Raw genomic sequence first — 24,537 nt, forward strand, 5'->3', positions numbered from 1 at the left:
TATGCAGGTGTGTATGTATATGTATGTGTATGTGTGCATGTATGTGTGTATGTGTATGAATGCATATATATGGATGTGTATGTATATGTAGGTAAGTGAATGTATATATATGTGCATATGTGTACGTATACGTATGCGTAAGTATATGTGTGTATGTATTTGTATATGTGGATGTATATGTATGTATATGTGTATGTATGGATGTGGGTATGTATATGTATGTTTGTGTATTATGCATTGTGTATGTATATGGGTATATATGAGCGTATGCTTATAGACATGTATGTATGTATGCATGTATATATTTATATGTATGTATACCAATGACCGTCTTGTTTATGTTTGCATGTGTGTGTGTATGTATATGTATGTATGCGTATTGTGTATTGTGTATGTACGCATGTATATATGTGTGTGATATGTGTACATATGTATGTGTGCGTACGTGAATATATATGTATGTATAACAATGATCGTCTTTAGTGTCATGTCTGCTTGAGCATGTGAATTCGCTGGCAGGACTATATGTCATTTTTCGGGCTCATGAACTTTCAGTGTCTGAGGGAGTTGCACTCGTCTGACAAGACGTTGCAATCATCATGTATGTATGTATGTATGTGTGTGTGTATGTATGTATGTAAGCTTGTACGTGAAAGTTGTGATGTCCTAGAGAAAAGAAACACAGCAAACTGAAGCGAAAGCTTCGCAAAGGTTTAATTGATGGTCTTAACCATGAAACACAGAGCTAGAAATGCCACACTTGTGAACGAGTGCTTTTGTCAAAAGCTGACTACGCCAACCACCTTAAGTCGCACAAAACTCCTGTTCAGGTCAACTTTACACCTATTAGTCCGAACCAAATGACCTGTTTAACATGCAGCAAAGTTTGCAAGTCAACTCGATGGAAATTGCTCAATTTGTATGTCACATCTGCTTCAATATTTGCAAATTTGCAGCGGGAATGCAGAGTCATCTGAGATGGCATGGAGAACTCAATGTGACGGCGATCATCTGGAAAGATGCAGCAATCATCATATATATGTATGTATGTATGCATGTATGTATGAATGTATCTATTATGTATGTGTGTATGTATATATGTATGCATGTATGTATGTATGTGTGTGTCAGGTCATGTCATGTGCTACTGGTACCATGTAACCCAGTACTACCTGCCTCATGGTCGGGTCACCGGCGACTGAACTGGTTCCCCCACCAGACTTGTTTGGTGAGGAGACCTTCCAAAGGGCGAATGAACTCTTTTTCTGGGTCAACGGCCAACTAGCACCGTGTATATTTGTGTGTGTGTATATGTGTATTGGGGTGGAGAGTGCTCCCGTAAGCCGTGGTGAAGGCAACCTTTCTAGGAGAAGCAAATCTCTGATTTAAAAAACCATAAAGCGGAAGACCATTACCCGCATTAAGCTGGTCTGCAGTTTAATTTGTTGCTGGCTATCTTGCTCTTGCTTGTTGCTGGATCTCAACATTTTGAACCGAGAGAGAGACTTAGCTGTCGTACAAAGCTGAGACTCTGTAACATCATATTTGTATAGATACTCCCTCGGGCATTTGGGCTCATGGATTTTAAATGTCTGAGGGAGTGGCACTCGTCTGACAAGACGTTGCAATCATCATGCATGTATGTATGTATGTATGTGTGTGTGTGTGTGTGTGTGTTATATCGAATCCACATGAGTAGTGCTGTAGTAGCCATGTTATCCGTTTGGCTTCTTGTTGAACTCCAGGACGGGTGTGTTGGTTGCGTCACAAGAGAAAAGTATGGGAGTCGAAAGAAATGCCAAGGAATGCGTTCGCTGTGGTCTCCTAGAGTCTAGTTATCTTTTATCAACTTCGGTGAGCTCACCTGAAAGATGGTCCCTGATTGGTCAAGTAAGAAAGGAAGTTGAATGCTTGTACCAATCCGCGGCGAGTTTAGAAATTAAGCGCGTATTCAAAATCACAAGCCGCGAATTATCGCTGTTGTTTTGTCTGTTTTATTGCTGCAACATCCGTTCATGTGATTTCCATTTGTGATGTTTGATGAAGACTAAAGCCGTAAACATGGATAGAATACAAATAGAGAAAGAGAATTAGAAAAAGAGCATTTATATTTATATTTGTATGTATATTTACATTTATATTTATATTTGTATTTATATTTACATTTATATTTATATTTGTATGTATATTTACATTTATATTTACATTTATATTTATATTTGTATGTATATTTACATTTATATTTATATTTGTATGTATATTTACATTTATATTTATATTTGTATGTATATTTACATTTATATTTACATTTATATTTATATTTGTATGTATATTTACATTTATATTTATATTTGTATGTATATTTACATTTATATTTACATTTATATTTATATTTGTATGTATATTTACATTTATATTTATATTTGTATGTATATTTACATTTATATTTACATTTATATTTATATTTGTATGTATATTTACATTTATATTTATATTTGTATGTATATTTACATTTATATTTACATTTATATTTATATTTGTATGTATATTTACATTTATATTTACATTTATATTTATATTTGTATGTATATTTACATTTATATTTATATTTGTATGTATATTTACATTTATATTTACATTTATATTTATATTTGTATGTATATTTACATTTATATTTATATTTGTATGTATATTTACATTTATATTTACATTTATATTTATATTTACATTTATATTTACATTTATATTTACATTTATATTTATATTTGTATGTATATTTACATTTATATTTATATTTGTATGTATATTTACATTTATATTTAGGCTGTGCTTAATAAAAAAATCTGGCCAATCGGTTTGATTTGTTGAAATCTTGCCAAGGTTAAAACTTAATATGACTTTTCCAAAAATGATCCTCGTGAAAGTTAGATTGATTCAATTACTGTACTGTTTGGTTATTAAACTCAATTTGTAAATAGCATTTTATAAATAACTAGCGGGGGTACCCGGCGTTGCCCGAGTGTTTGTTTCCGGGACGGGGGGGGGGGAGTTTTAAAAAATGTTATGGCAGGTAAGTAGGAAGGATCAAACCCGGAGTCATGAGTAAAAGTAGGAAAATAAAGTGTGAAAAAAAAAACAAAAAACATCTGCAACGTTAACAGTTCGGCCACCAAGAAAAGTCCATTCCAGTTGTTTAGGAAAAAAAACAAAACAAAAAAAACGACTACGGTAGGTCGGCGCGAACGTGAAAATATAATGTGAATTGTCCAGCACGCTAACCACTACGCCACAGAGCACTGCAGCTTAGTTTAGTGATTTTAAATAACTTCACATGAAAGAACTATGAAGCCAAACCGGTGTTCTCTTCTCAACTGTTCCTTGTGAACGATCCCCAAACGGTGTTAAGTGGTGGCAGGGGGAGGAGGAATTTATTAGAGAGAAAATATTTTACCACTTCCATTGATCTTAACCGATTTTGGCCGTGACTTCTCAGCAGAAAAAGTATAGAAATCTAAGATTATCGAGGAATTTGAGAAATAATAAGCCTATAACACACCTCAGATATTGTTCTGCCGTTTGTGCATATTATATTTGCATGAAATATCTTGATTTTTAATCCTATTAATGTCAAAATCATATGAGTTCATTTTATTTATATAGAGATTAGCAATAATTGCCCGGGAATTCTTTTATTTTTTCTGTTTTGCCTTTAAATAAAAAATAAAATTTGCTTATTTTATATATCATAATATAAAATGTAAGCACATAACTGTATATCAGTTATTTTGACCTTGTTCCATAAATGATTAAAAACAAGAAAAATTATTAAGCATATATATAACATAATAAAACCCTATACAGACCAAGCATAGAAATCAGCAGTATATGGGAACTTCAAATTATAAAGAAAAAAAAAAACAATTGTACAACCATTCTTTAAAGTTTCAACAGTAAAAGTGAGATAATCCCTTTTCAAACTTTATTAGAGTTACCTCCCTTTGCTTACCAATTTTCTTCACAACGAAACCACGAGGATAAAAAATAACCAACTCAAAGAAGACGAAACAATCTACGGAGCCAGTAAATTTTCTCCTTTCCTTTCCAAGATGGCAACAAATGTGCCTGATGAATGCCGAAGGTTACGTCGACCGAAACGTTGCACAAATAACACTCAAGATGAAAACAACAGTCTGATCGAAACAAGTAATACAAAGATGTTTCTGTTAATCTTTTATCCTGCAAAATAATATATTTCATGTATTCACACAAAATGTTAAAAGCAGATATGATATTTTGTGTATCGACTTCTAGTATTTACTTCAGTAGCGGTCAATACGCGAGTTGTAGTAAAACATACTATATATATATATATATATATATATATATATATATATATATATATATATATATTACTGTATATATAACTTTATATATATATATATATATATATATATATATATATATATATATATATATATAGTAGCACTAGAAGCATATACGCTGATCAACCAACGTTTCGAAACTATAAAGTGAGTTAAGAAATTAAATGTGCAATTACACCCCCAAAATTCAGACAGAACAAAATCTGCCAAAGAATTAACTTAATTAAACATGTCATTTATTTTTCTTATTCATGAGGGAACTTATGTGTTGTCCGATGAATTCAAACATCCTCGACTAATTTAATGTTACTAAATAAGTTGAATTAAGACCATAAGGTGGTGAACTATAAAATTTAGTAATTCCATACGACTAATATTAGTAGTTAAATTAATATCGAAGTGACTAATATCTGCCTTGCTTTCTCCTATGTTAATGCGTTGATAGACTTGTATACCTGTAGTACTATGATATAGTTCTGTGGACGTACGCTTAGTCACATGTAAGTGACATGTTTCTCTTTTAATTTGCACGTTTAAAAATGATGTTATCTGTTAAGCCATTGTTGAATCAATAGAAACTAACTTAGACTTGATGATTATCTTTTTAAAATTCTGTTTGTCATAATTGATGTAGTTCTGTAAGGGACGATTTGAATTTCAGTATTTTATTGGATTTACTAAGTTTTTTAATCATCACTTATCAAGGTCCGAATAGAATTATTATTTCATAATTTTATAAATAAAAATAACTAACTTTCTATTTTTCTTAATAGATTTTGTAAGCATCAATTAAACCTAATTGCCAGATCGAAATACAAAAAAATAAGATTAATTTAAATACAGAATAGAATTTTTAACTGAATAGTACAAGGTAATGCGTGAATGAATGTGTGTATTGCAAAGTGTTCCCCATAATATGTGTTCGTAAATATTTAATCTACGGTGAATAGTATGTGGAAGGGACATTTTTATTTGTGACTAGAAAATAAGTGTACACAGATTGTATGTTGCTTGAAGTAATACCTGAGTATGTTTGGATGACTGAAGGTTGGCGCAGGGAGAAAGGGAAGAGATGATAAGGTCTTACGTATTGTGCGTTAAATGTATATGAGACCGACAAATGTATTCGATTAGTGGGAAAGGCCATTTAATCGTAAGAATAATAAATGACACATACGGCATAATCACGTTGACACACCGGCTCCCGCTGGATCACCAAAGTTAAGCAACGTTGAGCCTGGTCAGTACTAAATGGGTGACCATTTGGGACTTCCAGTTGCTGTATGTGCTCTCTGCTTATCTCAGCATTGTTTCCAGTCATCCTGGTCTTCTTCTTGCCACTGGACCCAAACAGTGTCGATTCAGGAGAGGTGTGGTTAGAGATTGCGCGATCATTGCCTCACAATTACACGCGCAACTGCTCCTACAGGGGGTATCCTTTGTCTTTCGAGACTGAACGAATAAATGACATGTTTAATGAGGTTAATTTTCGGCTTGCAGATTTTGTTCTATTTAATTTCTTTTGGAGAATTTCACATTTAATTTCTTAATTCATTTAATACACTTTAAATTAGCCAATGAAAACACTTAAAATATGATTTAATGTTACTTAAATCATTATTTTTTTTTTTATTAATTATCGCTATTTATAATTGTTGTATCTCCTTAAAATACTTTTGTTGATAGTATTATTAGCACTGTACAGGCGTATGGGGCATAGTCATGTTCACCGAAGTTAGTAAAATGGGTGACCATTTGGGAATTCCAGGCGCTGTATTTGCTCTCCGCTTATCTCAGCATTGTTTCCAGTCGCACTGGACCTCTCTTTGCCACTGGACTCGAGCAGTGTCGATTTATGAGAAGTGTAGTTGGTGATTATGCAACCTTTGACTCACAATTACACGCACAGCTACCCTTAAAGTGAGTATTCATTGTCTCTTGAGACTGAACGGAGGCAGCGACTATAATGCCTTTTGATTGATTTTTCTTTAGTTCTTTCGAATCTGTTTAAAAATTACAATTATTGATTCACTTTTTAATGTTATTTAAATGCAATAGTATTTATAATCGTTGTCCTGTGTCTACAGTTAGTGTCTATTTCACTTTTATGTTCAAACTATTTTACCTAATAAGTTGACAGTGCACAACCATAAAACCGATGATACAATTTAAACACAGGCATATAGCCGGATGATTTCCCTCGGGAATGAAATTGAAACATTTCTATTTCGCTTATCTACCATAAGTATATATTGTACTGATCTATATATCTATAAAAGTTAAAATGTGTGTGAAGACACTTCTCAACCTATATACTTAATAAATCTTTGATCTACAGATTAAAAATGTTGTATATAGAGTATTCAAACACATGGAAAACTTTTAAATCTGAAAAAGGGCTGGTAAGGGGTCAAAATTGAAAAATTAGTACTTGTGTGTGTATGGGAGGGGTTACCAATTAAGCGCGGTCGTGAAACATGGCAGCTTTCTTATGTTAAGTATAAGTAGGGTTGAAAAACTTTTTAAAAATCATGTCAATCTGGTTATTGTACTGGACTCACTGCCTTCAGGCTTTGATTTTGATCTCAGCTCGAGCATTTTTTTTTTTTTACTTACAATGAACTGTTTAGAAAAAAAACTAATACTTGTCTCAGTTTTTTTCCGTTTTTTACTTTCTTTTCTAAAAAGAATTTAACGTTACGTTTAATACGATATAACTTTATCATAAATAAGAATTCTGCATTAATTAAAATATAATATTCATGCGTATTTTACGACCGGGGAACGCCGGGCGGCCTGCTAGTATATATATATATATATATATATATATATATATATATATATATATATATATATATATATATATATAAAGTAGCTACAAGTAGAATTAAAGGAGGAACATTTATTTTTAGGTTGTGGCTTATATTGATTTAAGCATCTGGCCAATGAATTTGATCTGTTTAAATCTTGCCAAGAATAAAGCTTAATACGATTTCCATTCTGTTGCTTTATGCTATAAACAAGAACTGTGGGCGATGTTTGCCTAAAAATGCTTGTAATCGTAGACCACGCGCTCCTCTTCTGGCATACCGGGTTCAAATCCAGTCAGAATTGCGTTCACCTAGAAATTAGAAAAAGGCATTGACTTTCATTCTTTCAGCTTTCAAATAAAACAGATTGTGTTTAATGAATAATGTGGCTGTGCGATTAACTTAATAAATACCGTCGCGGATTATGGAATCGACTGCGCTGGGTTCAAACAGCATGGGACCCACTGCGATGAATTACGCATTAATCCCATTGGAAAAGACATGAAACTACAATTTTCTTTCATATATTGGTAAAAAAAATAGCAACTTGCGTTCAATTAATTTGAAACAAATTTTATTTGAGACATTAAATGATTCCAATTGTTATATCAGGTTTAATACCGGTTCTCATCGTATCACGAAATGGATTGATAACCATCTGAAAATACCACGTGTCATATATTTATAAGTAGAAATGGCTGCAAGGTAACTTTCTCTAATACCCGTTGGGAAAAGGAATGAATCCTATCCCCTCTCACCTAAATGTGAAATAGTAGGCACTCAATCTTTGGAAGTGCAATAACGCACGTCTTAACCCGTTTATTTTAGTATCGCTTCCAAGTGTATGTAGTGTGTTCTGCACGTTCAGTCTATATAAATATACGTGTGTATGGAACCGATGCTCGTGTATCGTCTAGTGGTTATAAATGTTCGTTATGTGTGTGTGTGTGTGTGTGTGTGCGTTTATACACGTTCCGTGTTCACGTAACATGGACAAGTAACAGTCATTAATTCAGAGCAGCTTCAACAAACATGAGACATAAGCACACAATGGCCGTTTGATAACGGACTACTAACCTTAGGTTGTGGCTCCCTTTGCCTCTTGGACACTACAAGAATTTTTTTTTTTGTTTTTTCTCATTTATTCTCATTTTCATAGTTAAGTGTTTTCTCCCTTTAGTTAGCTCAGTCGAATGCTTCCAAAACTGACAAAGTCAATCTGCTCTCGTCGACGGCTCCGACGTTCTCTCTGGCTTTTACTTGTATATCTAGGCTATATATAAAAATCCATTCTTTCTTTGTTACCAAGTTAATTTCATTGTTTATTGTTTTTGTTTAAACATTGAATTCCTAAATCTATTTCATTACATAAATATCTCTGTAATATTTTATTCATAAACATTCCTAAATATAAGTTTAAATTCCTCCGTAAGATTTTGAAATAAATATTTTAACTGAACATTCTTTTCTTTCAAAACATTCTCTCTGCATAACTTTTTCTACATAACAAATACTAATAATAATCATTCAGACCTTTATCATTACACAACATACCACAGATACTACGCTGTGATCATAGCCAAAACGCCCAACATACCAGTATGATTTTTCTTGCCACTAGACACCAAAATTAACATGTCAGAATGCTGTTGAGAATTGATTTTGCATAATGAAAGGATATCATTGAAAAAAAACAACAAAAAAAACAGACAAGCCATACGAAGCCTGGCTTACTAATATTGATAGTAAAAATTGTATTGGTCATTTTTTAGAGATGCATCGTCGCATCTGTACGAAAGGTTTAAAAAAAAAAAATTTTAAATTACATTTTCACCCCTTACAAGGCACATTGCCAGTTTGGTGTAGGGGGCTACTAACAGGGGCAACAACTACTGGGGTACTATGTAGGGATTTGGGCAGCAAGATGTTGGTTCACGTTGCACTTGAACTTCTGAACGTCAGTATAGTCGGGAAAGCAGGGACCTGGAATGGAATTTTGTTCGTTGATCATTTCACCAAACGGTCTGTCATGCTCAAGTTTAGAATTGCATTTTCCCTTGCATCATCTGTATTATTCGGGCTTCTGCTCTCATCTTGAGTTTTATGCTTACAACGTTTCGGTCGATTTAACATACGGCCTTCACCAGCTGCATGTTGTCAATCTGCATGTGGAACTCTAGGTTCTATACGGAATTTCGAACTGAACTCTCCATTTAATCTACAAGGTAAAAGGTTCAGTTTCAAATTCCGTATTTCAGAGTTCGACATAAAAATTCATTTCCACATTCGACAAGACACATCTGAAGAAGATCGGAAGTTACATCGACTGAAACGTCGTGAGAATAAAATCCAAGAAGATAATAGTAGTCCGAACAATCCAAATAATCCAAATTCACTATTATTGTAAAAAACATAAAAAAAACGCATTTTCGATGGTCTGTCACGTCCAAGTTTTAAATAGCATTTTCGTGGTTTGTCACACCTGAGTTCGAAATAGCATGTCTCAATAAGAGTTCCTGTCTTTTAATGGTTTGATCTGTTGGTCAGTCACGCTTAAGTTTTAAAACATCATTTCTATAACTAATTGCGCAGATTTAATGGACGTATCTTAAGACCAATCGTTCTTGTTTAATGAAGTCAAATTACAGTTTGACAAAAAATGCCACCAAAAACCTACTTGACGTTTCTGTATTTTTTTGGATGTGGATTAGTTATTCGCATTATTTGGATGTATTGGACTACTGTTCTCATCTTGAGTTTCATTTTCATAACGTTTCGGTCTTCTTCAGGTGTCATACTTGGGAATGTTTCAGTTAAACTCGGGAATTTGGACGGAATTTCGAACAGAACCCTTTATTTATTCACAGGGGTAGCCTGCTCTTGTTCCGTCAGCCATCAACCTTCAGGAGAATATCACTTTTACAATTGATTTTTAAAAATACTCTAACCTCTGCGCCATGGGTCCTTGTAACTGACAGAACAAGAACATGCTACCTCTGTGAAGTAAATAAATGTTCCGTTCGAAATTCCGTCCAAATTCCCGAGTTTGACAGAAATATTCCCGAGTTCGACAAGATACACTTGAAGAAGGTCGGAGGTTACATTGACCGAAACGTTGTGAAAATAACATTCAAGACGAGAACAGTAGTCGGATGAATCCAAATAATAAAAGACCTACTTGTTTGATCAGAAAAAAAAATGCATTTTTTTTTTAGTTTTGCAAATCAGACTTTTCCGCTTGTCCAAAAAAAAAAAAAAATGATGCAAATCAGACACACGCCTTCATTTACCCCCAGCCACCGTCAACACCTATTCAACAGCTACAACTTTTATGATAAAAGAGTAGTGTTATTATTAATATACTCGTCAGTTCCTTAGTGTATACATATTAGCCATCGCATCATCTGTTACCATGGTGATGAACATTGGCACATCATTCCTCTCCTCCATCTTATCTTTTGAAAAACCTTTTTTCTTTTTATCCTCAGTTTTCGTTTGTACCCCGCCCATTATTAACCTTAGCCTTAGCTATCTGTTGATTCGACTTTCTTCTTCTTCTTCTTCTTCTTCTTCTTCTTCTTCTTCTTCTTCTTCTTCTTCTTCTTCTTCTTCTTCTTCTTCAACGTGTCTATATTCGAAAAAAAGAGCATTTTGGATATCTAACCGTGAGTCATTCAGCGCACGCCAGGAACCACAATTCTATCTTTTGTTGTGTAGCCGACGTTTAGTAAGGGTTCCCGCGTTGCCTAGTTCACCGGCGTCTGTCTTAAAAAAAAAACAAAAAAACAAACAAACAAACAAACAAACAAAAAAAACAATAAAGAAAAACAGAAAACAAAAGAAATCATAAAAACAAACACAAAAAACAAACACAAAAAGAAAAAAAAAAGAAAAGACTTTTATTCTTTTGAGGTTTATGTCCTCATCTAAAACTTTATTAACTTTTCAATCGGTAAGTACAAACTACAATTTATTATCTACTTTGTCTATTGTACCTATTTACAATGCCTCCCCACGGGGCAGAGTTAGACATCAGGGTCGTTTTTTAACGTGGAGAAAAGGTACAAAAATAAAAATTGTCTCAGTTGTGAAGGACCCTTCTCTACTGAAAGAGAACGAGAAACGGAAGTGTCGCACCCGAAGAACAGATACCACACCCTGATCTTGGCCAAAAGGCCAAGTTCTTTGTCTATTGTAGACTATCTCTTATTTGTTTTAATAATCTTATAATAACTTTTAATGAAAAGACAAAGTCTATGTGATACAGAAGAATAGGCGACTCGAAGTTCTAAATTTAAGTCTTCATAAACAAATAAATAAATCAATAAAACTAAAAAAAAAAACAAAAACAAAAAATTGCAAATTCTTTCAATTTACAAACTTTGTAATCATGCTTATACTCCTTTATTTTATTTTAAAGTTGATGAGTTCCTATTCTTCCGATGAGTTAAGGAGAGAATAAATAAAAAAAATTGATATAATTAAATGAATGATTCTGCGCTACGAAACAGGTGCTGTCAAGAATTGATATTTTGTATAAAATAATATATTTTTATAATAATGATATTTTGTATAAAATAATATATTTTTATGATAATCATATTTTGTATAAAATAATATATTTTTATAATAATGATATTTTGTACAAAATAATATATTTTTATGATAATCATATTTTGTATGAAATAATATATTTTTATGATAATGATATTTTGTACAAAATAATATATTTTTATGATAATGATATTATGTACAAAATAATATATTTTTATGATAATCATATTTTGTATGAAATAATATATTTTTATGATAATGATATTTTGTATAAAATAATCTATTTTTATAATAATGATATTTTGTATAAAATAATCTATTTTTATGATAATGATATTTTGTATAAAATAATATATTTTTATGATAATGACATTTTGTATAAAATAATCTATTTTTATGATAATGATATTTTGTATAAAATAATATATTTTTATAATAATGATATTTTGTATAAAATAATATATTTTTATAATAATGATATTTTGTACAAAATAATCTATTTTTATGATAATGATATTTTGTATGAAATAATATATTTTTATGATAATGATATTTTGTATAAAATAATATATTTTTATGATAATGATATTTTGTATAAAATAATCTATTTTTATGATAATGATATTTTGTATAAAATAATATATTTTTATGATAATGAAATTTTGTATAAAATAATATATTTTTATAATAATGATATGTTATATAAAATAATATATTTTTATAATAATGATATTATGTATAAAATAATATATTTTTATGATAATGATATTATGTATAAAATAATCTATTTTTATGATAATGATATTTTGTATAAAATAATATATTTTTATGATAATGATATTTTGTATAAAATAATCTATTTTATGATAATCATATTTTGTATAAAATAATATATTTTTATGATAATGATATTTTGTATAAAATAATCTATTTTTATAATAATGATATTTTGTATAAAATAATCTATTTTATAATAATGATATTTTGTATAAAATAATCTATTTTTATGATAATGATAATTTGTATAAAATAATCTATTTTTATGATAATGATATTTTGTATGAAATAATATATTTTTATGATAATGATATTTTGTATAAAATAATATATTTTTATAATAATGATATTTTGTATAAAATAATCTATTTTTATGATAATGATATTTTGTATAAAATAATATATTTTTATGATAATGATATTTTGTATAAAATAATATATTTTTATAATAATGATATTTTATATAAAATAATATATTTTTATAATAATGATATTTTGTATAAAATAATCTATTTTTATGATAATATTATGTATAAAATAATCTATTTTATGATAATGATATTATGTATAAAATAATCTATTTTTATGATAATGATATTTTGTATGAAATAATATATTTTTATGATAATGATATTTTGTATAATATAATATATTTTTATGATAATGATATTTTGTATAAAATAATCTATTTTTATAATAATGATATTTTGTATAAAATAATCTATTTTTATAATAATGATATTGTGTATAAAATAATATATTTTTATAATAATGATATTTTGTATAAAATAATCTATTTTTATAATAATGATATTTTGTATAAAATAATATATTTTTTATAATAATGATATTTTGTATAAAATAATATATTTTTATGATAAAGATATTGTGCATAAAATAATATATTTTTATGATAATGAAATTTTGTATAAAATAATATATTTTTATAATAATCATATTTTGTATAAAATAATCTATTTTTATGATAATGATATTATGTATAAAATAATCTATTTTTATGATAATGATATTTTGTATAAAATAATATATTTTTATAATAATGATATTTTGTATAAAATAATATATTTTTTAATAATTATATTTTGTATAAAATAATATATTTTTATAATAATGATAATATGTATAAAATTATATATTTTTATGATACTAAAAACAATAGCATTTCATTTATTAATTTATGCAAAAAAAAAGAAAGATAATTAAGTATCGACAGATACAAAGGAAAGATCAGGTTAAAAATGAATTTGCGCATGCGCAAAAGTAATAGTGATATGTCGGCAAATTAAAATGAATATTTGGCATTTCGATTTATCTACTATGTCTATTGTAGAATATAACTTATTTGTATCAACAATCTTATAACTTTTAATAAAAAGAAAAAAAATCTATGTGATGCAAAAGAATAGGCGGCACAAAGTCCGCAGCAAACAGTTCCGTTTAAAAAATTATTTTATTTTTATAAAAAAATATAAATAAATAAATTTAATTTATAAAACTCACTATGTCTGCATGTCCGTCTCCGTATTTTCAAACTCTCTCTCTCTCTCTCTCTCTCTCTCTCTCTCTCTCTCTCTCTCTAAACTAAAAGTCGCAGAGCGGCGCTAGGGGCCTCAAATTATTGCATTTTTTATGGACGTTCTTTTACGGGTCTGTAATTGGTTAAAATAGTTTTTATTGGTCAAAAATTGTGAAAATTGAAAAAATCGTTATACATTTTGTACATTCATCTTAGTTTATTTTTAATTTTTAATTTTTAATTTTTAATCAATTCATATGCGTGTCACGTCGGTGCAGTGGTCACATCACCAGCTTTGAATGCAACAGTTTTGATTTCGGTTTCGATTCTAGCTGATGGCACTCAAACGTTTTTTTTTTTACTTTCGAAATCACGACTCTAAAAATATATATACGAAATCTGGACAAATTAAAATATCATATTTAAGCGTATTTTATGACCGGCCAAAGCCGCCCACTCGCTAGTATTTCATAAAATAATGTATTCTTTATAATACTGGAAACAAATAAAAAACGGATCATTTTATTACTTACTAACAGCAAGAACCGACGTTGCCTAATATTGAATGATGATCAATGAATGTTTCATACTCCCATATTTTTATTGCCATCGAAATCGATCAAATTGTCCATTTTTCAATCAAATCGATTGATTGCCTGTTCTAGTTGAAAAATCATCGTGATGCACCGGAAGGAAGTTCACATGCCCATCGCACTGACTTAGTTAACAACTACATTGCACTGTAGAGAACCTACTGTTGATTTTATAAAATGATTTATATATATATATATATATATATATATATATATATATATATATATATATATATATATAACTACTTAATTTACTCACATAAAATTAATATACGAAAGTATAGATTTATGCGTAAACTTTAAGTATTTACTTCAAAAGTGCTCAATACGTAGGTAGAGCTAGTTAGTAATTTATAAAATATATATGGCGATTAAGCTACACTGAATATTCCGCGTTTCATCCACTCTAGGACTCTTCAGGCTTATGCGTGAATTCTGTGGTTGTTTATCGTTTTTATATAAAATATTCAGTGTAGCTTAATCGCCATATATATTTTATAAATTACTTACTATATATATATATATATATATATATATATATATATATATATATATATGTATATATATATATACATTGGCTTGCATATATATATATATATATATGACTACTTCGTTTAATCACACAAATTAATACACGAAAATATAATTTTATGCTTCAACTTTAAGTATTTATTTTAACAGTGCTCAATACATAGGTAGAGCTAGGTAGTAAGTTATAAAAATATACATGGCAATTAACCTACACAGAATATTCCGCGTTTCATTCTCGTGAGAATTCGTCAGACTTATCTGATATATATATATATATATATATACATATATATATATATAAAAGCCCCCCCCTCTTTGCGTAGAGCTCTGTCGTAAATGTATGCCACCAACTGCTTAATTGGCTATACAAGCAAAGCCCCCCCTCCTGTTTGTTTGTTTGTAAATAAACAAGCAGCTCGAACACTGTAAAACGGTGGGCAAATATCTATTTAAAATAGACATTTGATCAGGTCATTTGTGAGCACAGATCCCATGGGCCAGAGATTAGAACTGCCGACTATAAACAAGATAGTTGTAGATTCAATTCCTGGCTAGGGAAAGGTGCTAGTCTAGCCGAACTGATAAGTTGTAATACAACGAAACAGTACTAATTGTGAATGACTGTGTGTGTGTGTGTATATATATATATATATATATATATATATATATATATATATTAATATGCATGTTCCAGTTTAGACACACACACACATATATATATACATGTGTGTGTTTCAGTATTTAACAGCATTAATAAATGTGCTTATGGCAAGTCAGCAACGCAAAACCTTTGATTTTTGTTCCAAGTTAAATATGTTGAGCTATAATGGAGAAAAGCAGAAATATTTTTGTGCAATATATTCTAGTTATTATCAGGTTGACATAAAAGTTCTTGCGGTTTTTATCTTTTAAATTCAGATGATAATATCTCAAACAAAAATTGATTGAAATAAGCACAATAAGAATCAGCACTTTTGCCATTTTTAAATATATCCACGGCTATATAACTTTATAATAATGGCTATATAACTTTATAACAACGGCTATATAACGTTATAACAATGGCTATATAACTTTATAACAACGGCTATATAACGTTATAACAATGGCTATATAACTTTATAACAACGGCTATATAACGTTATAACAATGGCTATATAACGTTATAATAATGGCTATATAACGTTATAACAATGGCTATATAACTTTATAACAACGGCTATATAACTTTATAACAACGGCTATATAACTTAATAACAACGGCTATATAACGTTATAACAATGGCTATATAACGTTATAACAACGGCTATATAACGCTATAACAATGGCTATATAACTTTATAACAACGGCTATATAACGGTATAATAACGGTTATATAACGTTATAACAACGGCTATATAACCTTATAACAATGGCTATATAACGTTATAACAACGGTTATATAACGTTATGACAATGGCTATATAACGTTATAACAACGGCTATATAACGTTATAACAACGGCTATATAACGTTATAACAAAGGTTATATAACGTTATAACAATGGCTATATAACGTTATAACAATGGCTATATAACATTATAACAACGGTTATATAACATTATAACAACGGTTATATAACGTTATAACAAAATTCTTACTCTCTTTCCAAACGCTATTCCCCACCCTTTTTTCTTTTTTGAAATTCCCACGACGTTTTCGTTTCTGAAATGGAACAAGGTCATACATTTCATTGCATCAAAAATATATTTTCCAATATTTGTGCTGATGTTTTGTTTTCTTATTCCATTCATTCAGAGGAAGTCTTGCAATAAAGACGAAACATTGATGAACACATAACTTAATTTGTCCCTTTTGATCTCTCTATTTCGTCGGAATACTATTTCCATTATTCTCATCATAAAAGTCTGGAAACTTATTGAAGGCACCGTATTTTTACATCTCCAACACATTTTGAAAATAATTTCTGAAGAGGAGGCTTCACAGAACGTCTGAAACGCGTTAAAAACGATTTCAATGATTTAAAAACATTATTACAATGATCTAAACATAATTATCAATGAAAAACCAAGACACGGAATGATAAAATAATGTTAAAAAATACACATTGTTGGTAACTACCCCCTTATTTAAATATATATATATACATATATATATATATATATATATATATATATATATATATATATATATATATATATATAAACTGCGTCAATCGCTTTATTACAGATCAGTAAAATTTCAATATGTCATAAAAAAAATAAAAATTGTATAATCAAATGACTGCTTTAAGGTTAGTTATTTCCCAAAATTTTATTCAAATTCATGCGATATTCACAAAGTTATGACATTTTATTCTTTATCAAAGAATTTCCACCGTCCATCGCTTGATTGCAGGTTTCTTAAAATGTTGTATAAGGAAAAAATACAATATCTAATTATGAACATTTCACTTTTTATTATATTTTTCTGTTAAACAAAAACACATCCTAGTGGCTAAGCCTCAAATAAATTAATTATTTATCGCCATATCCACCATTTTTTAAATAACTTTAAACAACCTTTTGTCCACTGAAGAAGTTAATTGTTTGATGGTTTTGGCGACATCAACTACTTTCCTCCACAGAGCAACTCGGTTCCGTCTGCCTGCTTCCCACCGGACTACAACTTGGATGTCTTCAAGTCCAATGTTAACAAATTCCTAATGAACCGCCCCCTTAAGTAAACACTTCATCAAATCTCCACACTAACGTAATGTACTTGCAATAACCCTTATCCCTGAGTGGCTTCCGGGCCTTGATAAGTGGTGATCACTGTGTAAAAAAAAAAAAAAATTTGAAATAAATTGCTCCCCTCCTTCATAATCACCCCTTTTCAATATTGACCAAAGATGTCCAATGGTGTTAAGATTCGGAGACACGGTGGCCAGCTCATAAGGGTTTCTCCAAAGAAGTCCATAGATTCAAGGAAGGCTGCAGTCGCCTCAAGCAGAATGGGATGGTGCGTTGTCATGCATAAAAATCATCTGAAAGCGACGTTACACTAGTAGGTCATCTAGCCATGGTGATAATTGTTTATCCAAAAAGGCCGTGTACGCATTGCTGGTAAGTTTTACACCCTCTGGAACTCGGAATAGTCCAACCAACTAATCCCCAATGATTCCCGCCCAAAACATGATACCTCTACCTCTTTGTTGGCGTTGAACTCTGTAAAGAGTTGAAGTTCGGTTCGAGTTCCAATCTTTAGCCCATCCATCCGGACCGTCAAGAGTAGCACGGGTCTCATCTGTAAATCGGACACGTTGAAAATCCATTTTCATGCAATTCTGTTCCCAAGCCTTTCGTTTTTCCTTATGTTGTTTGCTCAATGAATGAATAGTTTTGATGTTCTTTGCCATCTCATTCAAAACATTACATTGGGCCTGCCTGGATCTTCGAGCGATTCCAGCTCTTGCAAAAATGGAAGCACTGGTGCTGTTTGGGTTTCGGTTGACTTCTCTACGAATTTTCCGAATATCACTATGTGAAAGGTTTCTCCTGGTGCCCTTATCCGTTTTGGATTTGGTGTTGGGGTTGTTCACGAATAAAGCTAAAGTTCTTAGATCCCTTTTCCAGCTCCATAGCTAAATCTTTGATGAACAACCCTTCTGCAAATCCAGGAACAATTCTTTCCTTTTCAATAACCATAAATCGCCCATTTTTTTGGCATTTTAAAAGACCTGCAATAAAGCGATGAACATTATAAATTACTTGATAATAAATAAAATGTCATAACTTCGTGAATATCGCATGGATTTGTATAAAATTTTGTGAAATAACTAACCTTGAAACAGTCATTTGATGATACAATATTCATTTTTTGTGACGTATATTTAGTGAATTATTGATATTTTACTAATCTGTCATGAAGCGATTGACGATAGATAGAATATATATATATATATATATCATTCAACCACGGTAGTGGTTGAATATATGCTTAAGTCCGAAATTAAATAAATCGAGACACAATCAAACCCCCACCACTAATTCCGTTTGCAACCAAATTTCAAACAGGTTATATAGTTGGATAGAACACCTCATTAGCTACATTTTGAAAAAAAAATTTCGAAAATTGGTTCAGTAGAAAAAAAGTTACAACAAAATATTTGGGTTCACAAACAGGAGAGTAAGTACATAAGTGACTAACGCTTTTTTTTTATTTTGCATAACTTTTTTTGTATATAAATATTTTTTACTGCGATTTTGCCAATATGACATGTTAGCGTAACGGTTAGAGTACCGGGGTTGGTGGAAAGATTTTAGGTTTAATCCCGTGTATCGTTTTTTTAATAATTAAAAAACCGAACTTTTTTTAATAACTAATATTTTTTAAACCCTCCTTATGATTTTATAGTAAAAAATGGTGAATTTATCGATTAAAAATATTAGTGAATTCTATGATATACATATTCTTTGAATGAACTCAAATTTTTCGTTATCACATTTGATGAAAAATGTAGTCCCATTTTGGCAATGCGTCTGACCAATGATGCTTTTGAACCCGCGACCAGCACTGCGATGTCATCATCAGCAGCCTGGGCATAAATATTCCTATTTTTAAACTCCTTTAAAAGAGGATTCAGCATACAGTTCCATAGTAAAGGTGATAAAATCCCACTTTGGGGGTTTCATTTAACTACTTCCCTTTTAACAGTTGCCCTCAGTAGTTCTACTTGAACTGTTCTGTGCCTCACCATATACTCAATCCATCGGATGAGTACTGGTGGCACATTGAGTTCTCGTAGCGACTTGAACATCCTACTGAAGGGTATGTTGTCAAAAGCTCCAACGATATCTAAAAAGACACCGAGTGCCATTTTCTTTTTTGTTAGTTTACGCTCTATACAGATCACGAATTCATGAACCGCAGTCTCGGTAGAGACCCTGGCTCGGAACTACTGAGATTGAATGATAAATATTGCATAAATGTGTGTTTGAGAGCTAATTTTTTTTTGACAATCATTAATAAATATTATAAATTTATATATTAATACAATAGCAATGCCTGGAAAAATCATGGATTATATGGAAAAATGCGCGCATGAAAAGTAATATTCTTAAGATTTTATTAAACCTGGAAAAGTAAAGGACAAGAAATTCAACCTGGAAAAGTAAAGAACAAGATATTCTAGTAAAGTAAAAAATAAGAATTTTTTAGACTTAAAATATTGCAGCTAAAAATAAAATTTGAATATTGATAAATATTTTATTTATTATTTGCATATGTTGTTTATTGTTGAGTTAGAAAGAATGAAATGATCCTAATTATGATTTAATAAAATTATTAATTTTTATGTAAATTATAAAATTATTAATTCCATCTACTAACTAACTAATGAATTAATTTTATTCAAACAATTTTCACTACATAAATATATGCAAATAATAGGGGGGAAATAAATTCAATCCAGCGACTGACACCCTTTCTAACACAATTTCATATTCGACGTGCGTTATTACTTTCCACCCCTTTTTAAAAGATGGGATCGCTCGAAGATGCTGTAGCATGTGGTGTCAGACATAAAACACGAACTAAAATACACTTCTTTGAGATTCAGGCCAGGATCAAAGTGAAGTATTCGTTTTGTCCAAACATTGTACAATATTATAATGGCTTATCTGCGTTTGCAGGGGACGATCATAGAAGCAGACTCTTTATTTTTTATTTTTATTTTTTTTATTACAATTTCACCCCAAACAAGGCATATTGCCACTTTGTTGTAGGGGGCTACTATTAGGACATAGGCATCAGGGGTACTGTGTAGGGAGTTGGGCAGCAAGATGTCGGTTCACGTTGCACTTGAACTTCTGCATGTCAGTACAGTTGGGGAAGCAAGGACCCGGCAGAGAATTCCAAAGTTTAGCTGTCTTGGGGAAGAAACTACTGGAGTAGAAGGCTCTCTTACATCTAGGGATCTCTACTGTGAAGGGGTGGGATTTAGCTGCTTGCCGGGTTTGTCAGGGGTATTTACGTCGAGGTGACACAAGTGTCTGCAGTTCGTCAGAGCATTCACAGTTAAAGTACTTGTAGAAAAGGCAGAGGGATGCAACATTTCGTCGATGGGACAGGGACTGAAGCTTAGATGACAGTTCAGGACCTATCAGATTAAAAGGGCTTTAAAGATAGACACCCCCTTAACAGAATACTTCGATAAGTATATTTGAGTTTAAACAAAAATATTACAATAATATCATGGGGTCTGTGTTCGTGCCGGAGATCCATAGAATGTTAATAATTTTAATCGCCTAACATAATATATAATAACAGATGAAAAATACAACTGTACAATTCCCACAGATCCATTAATTAGTCACATGTTTACAAACAGTTTTCCGCCAGAGCAATACATAACCAGACTTCTTCGCACCAAAACGTTTGCAGTCGCGTGAAATATAAAGAGACGCATTTTTCTTTCTGAAACTGAACACGTGATCAATTTCATAAACAATTTAAACTGCTCAGAATCTTCTATTGATTAAATTAAAACTTTTTTTTTTATGTTATGTTATTTATTTTGGATGCATGTTTGTAGTAAACGCCAATTATGGGTGTGCGCTTGCATCAACCTCCATGTTATGTGTCTGTATGCGTTGGATGTCTCCATATACAAGATGTGAAAGCGTGTATTTGTATTCGTGTCAAATTCGAGCCAATTCTTAGGATCATAGCAACTGATCGACTATCAGTTAAAAATGCAAACGAGGATCTGTTAATTAGTTTTAGAGTGAATCCGTTACATACTCACATACAACTTTATAAAGATACATGTTAAATATTCTTTACTTCTCGGATTGAGCTATGTTTAAAAAAAATGAATCAATTGTTTTAATCAGTACAATATAATTAATAATAATAAAAATAATTATCCGTACAAATCACCCATCTCCCTTAGCTATATATGTATTTTTCTTATCCCTCTCACTCTGTATTGATTCAACCACATTCTAATATTTATGAATGCTCATAGAAACACTCAGAGAAGGAGTGGCCTTTTTATTCAGCGTCGTCGTCTAATTTACATACATGTAGCAATACACAACATAACAGCATCAATACGCAGTCCTTCATAGCTGAAGATGACTAGTCAAGGTTTCGGTGCTTTATACTACGGTGTTGTACCATTTTACGCTTAGTATAGAAAGTTTCCCACAAGCAGTGCGTGGGTAGTTACCAGGGTTATGCCTTTGGTAATGGTATTGTTCAGACCTGGCCTTTATTTTTGCCTCTATTTCTGCCTTTTTATTGTGAAGGCTACCGTCTGCTAGCTCTTCCTAATTTTTAGTGTTCATATCCACTGCCTTTAGGTGACACTCCATCACATCGTTCTAGCAGAGGTTCTGCCCACCAGTCTTTCTGTACACATTTTCCAATTCTCCATACAATAGGATTTTTGGGATGCGATTGTTTCCCATTTTGGCCACATGTCCATCGCTGTTGAATAATGCCGAGTACGGCTTCTATGTTGTTCATGTTTTTCTGTTAAGTCTTTCAACATTTGGTATAAGATCGTTCCATTTAATTTTCATAATTCTTCTTAGGTGGTGCTGTTCTATTCTTCCAACTTCTCCATGCGGTCCCTGTACAGTGTGTAGGTTTCTGCTGAATATAGTAGGGCAGGTAATACCACTGCTTTATAAACTTTGCATTTTGTTTCTGGTTTAAACCCGTTCCTTGACCATAATCGTTTTTCTAGTTTTCCGAATGAAGAACACACACTCTGGATCCGGGAGCGCATCCCCTTGTCTGCACGGCCGTTGATAGTTAGTATACTTCCCATGTAAGTTTGGCACCACTTTTAATTTCTCACCATTTATCACGATCGATTGATCTCGTGGGTGTATATTGTCAGGTGATGGTTGGTATATTACCTCAGTTTTACCTGTATTTACCTGAAGATCGATTTTCTGTGTCATTCTACTAAACGAAGATTAACAAAAAAACAAAAAAACAAAAAAAACAAACAACAAAAACAAAAACAAAAACAAAAAAACAACAAAAACAGGTATCGCTCTGGCCACCAAGAATGACCTGGCCAGCAAGCTTACTGAAAACGTAAAAAGAAAATTCTCTGAGAGAATAATGTACCTAAGGATAGGTATATCCCGAAACACACCATAAACACGTATGTGAATAAATTGAACGAAAAAACAGCCAGTAATCTGATTATCGCCTCTTTCCACGTATGTGATACAAAATACCTCCAAGTCGTGTGGGCCTCATCTGATCCTTTTTATACGAATAAAAATTGGCCTGCTGAGCTAGTCTCTGTTAGTTTCGAACTCTACAACAAATATCTTACCTAATCTGTCTGGTAGCTTGAAAAATGTCCCTGTAGTATCGGTATTCAAGAATTATAATTAAAGAATTGATTCACTCAATTATCACTCCATCATTATCCTCCCCCTCTTCGCTAAAACCTTTCGTTACAATCTGGCGCTAGTATAGTATAGTATAGTATAGCACTTCCATGGCAAGTGCTCGTCTGAGCTCCAATCGTTCACAATAAACACCCGTCTAGTTGAAACCACTGTCAAACATTTTCCTCACTCTTTATCTGTGCCAAAACTAAAACGTAGATTTCATGAACAAAGCTTCTTTCTTAGAAGTGCACACCCGTAGAACTCTCATCTGTTTACCTGTTTCCAACCTGACTACAACTTGGATATCTTCACGTCCAACATAAACAAATTCCTGATGAACCGCCCCCTTAAGTAAGACACTTTATTAAATCTCCTATACTAACGATTACTACGATACTATCCCATTGATAACTGTACACGCAATAACCCTTATCCCCGAGTGGCTTCCGAGCCTTGATAAGTGGTGACTACCATGTAAAAAAAAAGTTCACCATCTTGTAAATACTAAACTTTTTTCAAACCGTCAGTATGGATTTAGGAAAACCCATTCTACTGCGGATATTACAACGATTATCTCTGAACGCATATACCATAGACAGAGTATGGAAAACTAAGACAATAGCCATCGAAACATGCAAATTGTTTGATAAAGGTCTTCTAATGAAAATTATATTCTGACGAACACGTGATTACGTGGAAAAGTTCGATTTATAAACAAATAAATGTTTATTTTAAAAAAATCTGCCTTGAATTGGCTTACTAATAATACATTTGGAATTTGCACTTAGACAATGCTTTTATCACGGGGAGAATATATATATATAGATATATATTGTTAGGACAATTAATGGAATTAAGAATCAGGAATCAAGAAAATCGGACTTTTTACGGTATCGGAATCAAAGAAATTTATGTTTACTTTCCGATACCAAAAACTATTCTTGTAAT

The 24,537-nt window shown here is 31.3% G+C and overlaps 1 protein-coding gene across 16 annotated transcripts in view; it reads left to right on the top strand.

The window, feature by feature from the left end:
* Positions 1-24,537, top strand: part of LOC145279450 (E3 ubiquitin-protein ligase TRIM45-like) — a 556,560-nt gene that overhangs the window by 58,203 nt on the left and 473,820 nt on the right. For 13 of the 16 annotated variants that reach the window (XR_013868407.1, XR_013868402.1, XR_013868415.1 and 10 more), the window contains exon 1: positions 9,167-11,144. The exons of the other annotated variants lie outside the window; for them this stretch is intronic. The gene's annotated coding sequence lies outside the window, so the exon portion shown is untranslated. Of the gene's footprint in view, positions 1-9,166; positions 11,145-24,537 lie in introns of those variants that run through there. 16 annotated transcript variants of the gene reach the window in all.

Source organism: Euprymna scolopes, chromosome 1, assembly GCF_053919585.1.
Source record: "Euprymna scolopes isolate OS-2025 chromosome 1, ASM5391958v1, whole genome shotgun sequence".
NCBI lineage: Eukaryota > Metazoa > Mollusca > Cephalopoda > Sepiida > Sepiolidae > Euprymna > Euprymna scolopes.